This window comes from Aphelocoma coerulescens, unplaced genomic scaffold (genome assembly GCF_041296385.1).
Source record: "Aphelocoma coerulescens isolate FSJ_1873_10779 unplaced genomic scaffold, UR_Acoe_1.0 HiC_scaffold_58, whole genome shotgun sequence".
NCBI classification, from domain to species: domain Eukaryota; kingdom Metazoa; phylum Chordata; class Aves; order Passeriformes; family Corvidae; genus Aphelocoma; species Aphelocoma coerulescens.
The window spans coordinates 34,831-43,655 of record NW_027183927.1 but is presented as its reverse complement, the minus strand read 5'-3'; positions in this window follow the sequence as shown (position 1 = coordinate 43,655).

Genomic DNA, 8,825 nt, shown 5'->3' with positions numbered 1-8,825 from the left:
CTGTACTGAGCATGTGGCTCCTGAGTGGGGTTTGTTGTTTAGGAAACCTGCTCCGGCTTTTCCATTCTTTCCTTCCAAACAGGAAAACTTCTCCTGGGGCTGTGTGCAGGCAGAGCCCTGAGGAGAGCAGGTGGCACATGGTGCGCTGGGCTGGGACAGCCAGCTGCAGAGCTCAAGGGAAGAAGCCCAAAGTGTCACAATGGCTCCTTGCCTTCACATGCAACACCTGGGTCACAATGGTCTCCTTGATTCCATGAGGCCCCACTGTGTCACAATGGCTCCTTGGTTCCATCAGGTTCCGCAGTGTCACCATGGTCTCCTTTGATCCGCATTGTCATCATGGACAATTGGTTCCATGAGGCCCCGCAGTGTCACAATGGTCCCTTGGTTCCATTGGTTTGATGTTGTAACAATGGACTCCTTGCTTCTATGAGCTAGCCTGCTTTTTGCAGAGGTGTCTTTGGTTCCAACAAGGCCCCGCTGTGTCTCAGTGCACCCTGGCTTCCATGTGGATCTGGAGTATCACAAAGGCTCCTTGGTTCCACCAGGTCCTGCTGTGTCACAATGGGTCCTGTGGTCCCTGAGGCCCTCCAAAGTCATCATGGAGGCTTGCTTCCATGAGGTTCCATTATGTGCCAGTGGTCATCTTGGTTCCAGGAGTTTCCTTAGTGTCACAATGCTCTCCATGCTTCCATGATTCCCCACAATGTCCCAATGCTCTCCAGGCTTCCATTAGGCCCTGCTTTGCCACAATGGTCCCCTTGTTTCCATGAGGCCCCGCTGTGTCACAATGGACGTACGGTTCCATGATGTTGCGTGGTGTCACCGTGCTCTTCTTGAATCCGCCGTGTAACAATGGACCATTGGTTCCGTGCGGCCTGGCCGTGTCACAATGGGCTCCTTGATTCCATGATTCCCCACGGTGTCACAATGGAGCCTTGTTTCTAGGAGGTTCTGTACTGTCACAATTGTCTCCTTGATGCCATCAGCCCCTGCAGTGTCACAATGGCTCCTTGGTTCCATGAGGAACACAATAGCTTGGCATAAGCATTGAGCAACAGCTGCTGAACACACCTGGCAACATCTGCTTGCATCAAAAGAGGGCTTCAAGCTGACAATGGCACCAGCAGCTTCCATCTGCAACAGAGACCCAGGAAAGGACAGGCTGTGCCGGTTTGGACAAATGTGGAGGAAAATATCCTCTGATAGAAGGCAGGTTACACCCAGCCATCCCCCACCAGGTTTGGGAAAAAAGAATTTTCCTGGGAAGAAAGTGAAAGAGATAAAACCTATTTTTTTAACAAACACACAGGAAAAGGATAACAATGCTAAATATTAAAGGCTCTCGCTGTGCAGAGAAACCTGGGATAATTTGAGAGTCCTTCCGTGTTTCGGTGGGGTCTCCTGAAACATCCATAGACAGCAAGGCCCGTGCAAAGAAATAGGGAGCGATTCTTGAGAGAAGTTTCAGAGCTCTTTCTTCTCCAGCCACATGGGCGGGGCACTGCCAAAGAACTGAGCAATCACGGCACAACCAGGGCCCTCCTCGCACAAGGCAACACAAAATAAGCAGTGCTGAACAGGATTAGGGCACATGTGAGCAGGGAGCAGGGAGACCCCGTGCCCAGGCCATGCCTCTACCCCAGGGTCCCCTCTCCCATAACCTCATGGCAGGGGGGAGGAACCCCAACACTTCCGTAGGTGTAGTCTCTCTCCTCCTCCTTGCAGCTGGCTCATGGGCCCACATTCAGGGCCCCCACCTCGGGAGAAAATTCTCCCAATGTGGTCTGATGTTGAAAGAGTCAAGAAGAGAAGAAGGGAAAAAAACCCCCAAAGTCCCAGGAAAACAAAGTTCAACTCTCCATCTCCCTCCAGAGAAAAGGAGCTGAAAAGTGGCTAAAAAGAAATCAAGTTGCTTCCTCCGCTCTTGCTGCAAGCAGGATGCAGAGGAGTGTGTATGTGTGTCCTTGAACAAACGCTCTGAGAGGTTTGTCCGGTTTTTTTTCCCTCTCCCCCCTCTCAGGCTCAGTTGAAAGGCACAGAAATGCACAAAGTTCACTTCTGGGCATAGAGCAGCGATAGGGGATACACATGATAAAGTCACCCCAAGACACAGGGACAGAGAATTCAGTGGAAAGACTCCGAGAATTCTGCTCCCAGAGATCATTCATTCCTGCTCACACTGACCCTTGTAGCAAGGGGACATCGTTCCAGGCAGCCTGTACTGAGCATGTGGCTCCTGAGTGGGGTTTGTTGTTTAGGAAACCTGCTCCGGCTTTTCCATTCTTTCCTTCCAAACAGGAAAACTTCTCCTGGGGCTGTGTGCAGGCAGAGCCCTGAGGAGAGCAGGTGGCACATGGTGCGCTGGGCTGGGACAGCCAGCTGCAGAGCTCAAGGGAAGAAGCCCAAAGTGGCACAATGGCTCCTTGCCTTCACATGCAACACCTGGGTCACAATGGTCTCCTTGATTCCATGAGGCCCCACTGTGTCACAATGGCTCCTTGGTTCCATCAGGTTCCGCAGTGTCACCATGGTCTCCTTTGATCCGCATTGTCATCATGGACAATTGGTTCCATGAGGCCCTGCAGTGTCACAATGGTCCCTTGGTTCCATAGGTTTTATGTTGGGGAAGATGAAACAGGAAAGCCTTATAAATATGATTGCCTAACAAAAGATTTTGGGAATATGAAAACTGTGAGCGACATCGAAATGAAGGCCATCTTTGAGATATAGAGTCTTAGTTACTGAACAACTAGAAAACAATGGTATAGCCGGCTGAAGGTAATCCCCTCTTGATTGAACAATACCCTCTGCTTGCAGACAGGTCCAAGGGTCAGAGCAGACCCTACTAGCTCAGCAGAAGGGGTCCAAGGAGTAGTTTTTAGAAGTTAAAATGTAACACTCTATGGTAATGTAAGAACTCTTATAGGCTGTATGTAAATGCTATAGGATTTGTACCTTGTATTAGATTGGCTAGTGAGAATTAGAATATTCACTACAGAAGATGATTTATTGTATTGTAACAAGGACCTCGCGGCTCCTCTTAATTCAGCTCTCCTCTTAATTCGTCTCTCTTACCTCTTAGTTCTCTCTCTCTCTCAGTTTACCTCTCTTAGTAACTCTCTTAGCTCTTAGCTCTCTCGCTCACTCTCTCTCCCTCTCTTACACCTTGGGCCTGCTTGGAGCTGCAGCTGGCAGCTCTAAGCAGTGCCTCTGTACCCACGCCCTCTGCAATAAACTGCATGCTCCAAAGACCTGCTTATAGAGATCTCTCGTCGCCGTCCATCTCCGGCCGGGCCCGACCGAACCCACACCCTCATCACGATCAGTTTCGACAAACTGGCGCCCAAACGTGAGTGAAGGCCCGATTCAGCTTCTTCCACCAGTGGGAGACTTCTCCATGGACGGTAGCTAAATGACCAGTTATAGCCACCTGGAACGTGTCGTGAGCACGGCATACCGTTGCTGCGCAGCGTAAAAGCCGGAGCTCTATAACTCTGCCGAGGCAGCCCTCGAGCACGGGGAGCCGTTACTTCGTAGCAATTACCTGGAGCTCTCAGAGGGAGGAAATTGCCTGGCAGTCCTCGAGCACAGACGGCCACTGCTGCGCAGCGGTTACCTGGAGCTCTTTGAGGAAGTTTGCCGCGGTACCCCTCGAGCACGGACACGCTGCTAAGCAGTGCAGACCGGAGCTCTACGGAGGGACCCAGCCGCGCGCCCGAGCACAGACGGGTATTGCTCAGCACCGCCCGCGCTGGAGCTCTGAGTGGAGACACCTGCGAGGTCCCGAGCACGGAAAGCCGTTGCCAAGCGACGCCTGAAACCGGAGCTCTGAGGAGGGACCCGACAGCAGCGTCCTGAGCGCCGTGTGGAGAGCCTGGCCAGCCCCCCACGACGGATCCCTCACTAAGGACCCTGCCCCCTGCGACATCTAGGTGAGTATCATACTGGTCAATAATGGGACAAACTCACTCTGCCCATGACAGACATCTCTATAAGCAACTTAAGTATTTACTAAGCTCCGGTCCAAGTCAATTACCTAAACAGGAGCTAAAAAACCTCTTAGAATGGACTCTGATTAATTTCCCAAATGCTGACCGTTCAGCCGTCTTTACAAGAGACTTCTGGGACACAGTTGGGGTTAAACTCTTTAATAATATCTCCCGCCGGGATATGGCTGCCGCGGAGCTGCTCCCGGCTTGCAGAGCGCTTGTGGAGCTGTTTGCTGCGAAGGCGCCGCCCGCAGCACTCACCTCGCCGGGTCCCGCTCCTGCTGCGAGCCCGCCCCTCACCGCCGCGAGCCTGCAACAGGGCACGGCCCCCGCCCCGCCGCCGGACCTCACGGCTCCGGTACCCGCGGTCCGGCTGTCTCGTGCCGCCCCGCCCCACCCCCCCGCGGTCCCTGCACCGGTCACCCCTGCTCCACCGGACCCCACCGCCCCCCCCACCGCCCCCGTCATCTCCACCCCCACGGTCCCGTTAGTCCCTGCTGTCCCGCCTCTCGCGGCTCCGGTAGCCGCGGTCCGACTGACTCGTGCCGCCCCGCCCCCCGCCCCCGCTGTCCCGGCAGCCGTCACCCCTGTCCCACCGGACCCTACGACCCCCTCCACCGCTCCCCCCATCCCCGCCCCCCCCATCCCGTTCCTCCCTGCTGCCCCGGCTCCCGCGGTCCCCGCCCTCGGCTCCAGCGTCTTCGCGGCCCCGTCCCTCGCTCCTCCCACCCCGTCCGCCAGCGCCTTCGCGGCCCCGCCCCCCGCCGATAGCCCCGCGGGGCCAGCGGCTGCTCCCCAGCCACCTACGGGTCCTACCGATCCCCCAGCCGCGCCTGTTATGGCTGTAGCCGCCATCATAGCCGGCCCCCCGCAAAGCCAGGCGGCGACCCTTCTTCCAGCCCCCCAGGTCCCCCTCGCCGCCACCGACACGGCGCCGGTGGTGGCCAACGTCCCGTCCGCGTCCGTGGGACACGGAGCGCCCCAGCGCCGCCAGCCACCTGGTGCCGGCGCTGCAGCGCCTACACAGATGGCTGCTGCCTCTCCCGTGCCTGCCGCTGCTCCAGCCCCGTCTCCCGGCACCGCCGCGCCGGCAGCCACACCAGCCCAGCCTGCAAACTCCCAGCGGCAGCACGCCGCGGTCCAGCCGCCGACTGGCCCACCGTTCGCCATGGCCCCACCGCAACATACTCCCGCCGCCTCCACGCCGGCCCTCCCGCCTCCCGCAGCCCCGGGATCGTCTCCTGCCGACGGGACAGCCCTGCCACCTCCCGCTCTCCCCGACACACAGACAGCGGCCATCACAGTCCGCCACGTTGACCTGATGACGCAACCCAAGTATGCTCACACTTCTCCAACCACAGCACTGCTCACGGAACTAGCTCCGCCACCGCCCCCCACGGCTTTCACCTCGCCTTCAATAGATCCACCCGCACCCCCTCGCCCGCTGCCGCGGAGCCAGTTCCCCGCGGCTCCCCCGCCTCCTCGCCCGCCACCGCGGAGATCGGCAGTGCCATCGCCGCCCCCGCCGGGGCCCTCCGGCACCGTGCAGCTGTATCCCTCGGCTACCGCCGCCCAGCTGTATCCCTCCGCGCAGCTCAGCCTCGCCTCACAGGCCGCAAACAGGGGGGGAACGGAGGGCAATGGTCCAGCTCCGGTGGCAGGGAAGACGGAGAGCCGCTCTGCCGGAGCTGATGCTTTAAATCTAACACCAGGAAACCCTGAAAAGCAGCCAGATTTGTTTGCAATGAGCCCCAGAGTCCCGCCAGCGAGCGGCTGGGATCTTGCAACCCATAAGGAGAAAACGAGTTCTGAGAGTTTGTTAGCGCTACTTTCTGAATCAAAAAATCCTCCAAAGTGCTCAGATTATTCTCAATTAACAGATTGGCATGAAATAAGACGCCAAAGCTGTAAAGATGAAAGTCTATTAGCTAAGCCTGTGATAGCTAGCCAACAGCCTGACAGTCCTAAAACGTGGGTTCCCATCCCCACTCACGAAATTAAAGAACTAAGAAGGGCTGTAAGAGATAGTGGTATTTGCTCACCGTATCTTAAACAACTGCTAAAAAGTACCCTAAAAAGAACACATCAAACCCTAAAACGCATTTTAGATCAACAGAAAGGGGGAGAAGCCCAGGATACACCTCAAAGGAGGTTGAACAAGGCTTTGTATGTGTACAATTTTTTGAATAGCTCTGCAGAAGAGCCTGATCCTCCCATTTATAGACATTTTTTGAACAACAAAAAAGCAAAACTGAAAGAGCGCCCCCCAGTTTTGATTAAAAATCTAGACTCAGGAAAAATAGAAGGACCATACAATCTTATAATGTGGGGGAAGGGGTTTGCGTGTGTTTCCACAGGTGAAGGAATCAAGTGGGTTCCAGCAAAAAACGTGAAGCCATACCTCGCATCAAAGCCTGCCGACGCCTCCACACCAGCCAGTGACCCTGCAAGTGGAAGCCAGGAAGCAAGCACCCAGACCTGAACTGTGCCGAATCACCAGAAGAAAGTGATCTGCCAAAAACAGCTCAAGAAAAGAATGGAGTTTTCTCATTTGCGCACGTGCATGTTGCTTTTATTCTTTTGTTTTAGTTTTTGTAGTGAAGCTTTACCTGTGAATCAACCAAAGACAAATGTCTGGGTTGCTTTAGCCAAATCTGCAGGCTCCGATACCATCTGTCTATATGACACAAGCCCTGACAAACCTTTTTCAACCTGTTTAGTTGGAATACCTCTTCCAGAAGGTTTTGATAATATTACTCTTGATAAATATTGGCCATAAGACGATCATCATGTATCTCCAACTCCCAGCCATAGACACCAAACTTATATTGATAATTCTAAAATTGATAAATCTGACCTAGCTAACCAAATCACAACAGATGACCCGTCTTGGCTAGACAGTTTGTTTGATGATTGGAGCTTTGCACCTTGGCTAAGGGAACTCTGTAAAATAGGCTTGATTATTCTAGTAGTAATAATTATAGTATTAGTAGCAGTACCTTGTATACTTCAGTGTGTGCAAAAAATAACGAGTAGGACTGTATCTAATATCTTAGTTGTTCATCAGAACGGGGGAGATGTTGGGGAAGATGAAACAGGAAAGCCTTATAAATATGATTGCCTAACAAAAGATTTTGGGAATATGAAAACTGTGAGCGACATCAAAATGAAGGCCATCTTTGAGATATAGAGTCTTAGTTACTGAACAACTAGAAAACAATGGTATAGCCGGCTGAAGGTAATCCCCTCTTGATTGAACAATACCCTCTGCTTGCAGACAGGTCCAAGGGTCAGAGCAGACCCTACTAGCTCAGCAGAAGGGGTCCAAGGAGTAGTTTTTAGAAGTTAAAATGTAACACTCTATGGTAATGTAAGAACTCTTATAGGCTGTATGTAAATGCTATAGGATTTGTACCTTGTATTAGATTGGCTAGTGAGAATTAGAATATTCACTACAGAAGATGATTTATTGTATTGTAACAAGGACCTCGCGGCTCTTCTTAATTCAGCTCTCCTCTTAATTCGTCTCTCTTACCTCTTAGTTCTCTCTCTCTCTCAGTTTACCTCTCTTAGTAACTCTCTTAGCTCTTAGCTCTCTCTCTCCCTCTCTCTCCCTCTCTTACACCTTGGGCCTGCTTGGAGCTGCAGCTGGCAGCTCTAAGCAGTGCCTCTGTACCCACGCCCTCTGCAATAAACTGCATGCTCCAAAGACCTGCTTATAGAGATCTCTCGTCGCCGTCCATCTCCGGCCGGGCCCGACCGAACCCACACCCTCATCACGATCAGTTTCGACAGTTTTATGTTGTAACAATGGACTCCTTGCTTCTATGAGCTAGCCTGCTTTTTGCAGAGGTGTCTTTGGTTCCAACAAGGCCCCGCTGTGTCTCAGTGCACCCTGGCTTCCATGTGGATCTGGAGTATCACAAAGGCTCCTTGGTTCCACCAGGTCCTGCTGTGTCACAATGGGTCCTGTGGTCCCTGAGGCCCTCCAAAGTCATCATGGAGGCTTGCTTCCATGAGGTTCCATTATGTGCCAGTGGTCATCTTGGTTCCAGGAGTTTCCTTAGGGTCACAATGCTCTCCATGCTTCCATGATTCCTCACAATGTCCCAATGCTCTCCATGCTTCCATTAGGCCCTGCTTTGCCACAATGGTCCCCTTGTTTCCATGAGGCCCCGCTGTGTCACAATGGACGCATGGTTCCGTGATGTTGCGTGGTGTCACCGTGCTCTTCTTGAATCCACAGTGTAACAATGGACCATTGGTTCCGTGCGGCCTGGCCGTGTCACAATGGGCTCCTTGATTCCATGATTCCCCACGGTGGCACAACGGAGCCTTGTTTCTAGGAGGTTCTGTACTGTCACAATTGTCTCCTTGATGCCACCAGCCCCTGCAGTGTCACAATGGCTCCTTGGTTCCATGAGGAACACAATAGCTTGGCATAAGCATTGAGCAACAGCTGCTGAACACACCTGGCAACATCTGCTTGCATCAAAAGAGGGCTTCAAGCTGACAATGGCACCAGCAGCTTCCATCTGCAACAGAGACCCAGGAAAGGACAGGCTGTGCCGGTTTGGACAAATGTGGAGGAAAATATCCTCTGATAGAAGGCAGGTTACACCCAGCCCTCCCCCACCAGGTTTGGGAAAAAATAATTTTCCTGGGAAGAAAGTGAAAGAGATAAAACCTCTTTTTTTAACAAACACACAGGAAAAGGATAACAATGCTAAATATTAAAACCTCTCGCTGTGGAGAGAAACCTGGGATAATTTGAGAGTCCTTCTGTGTTTCGGTGGGGTCTCCTGAAACATCCATAGACAGCGAGGCCCGTGC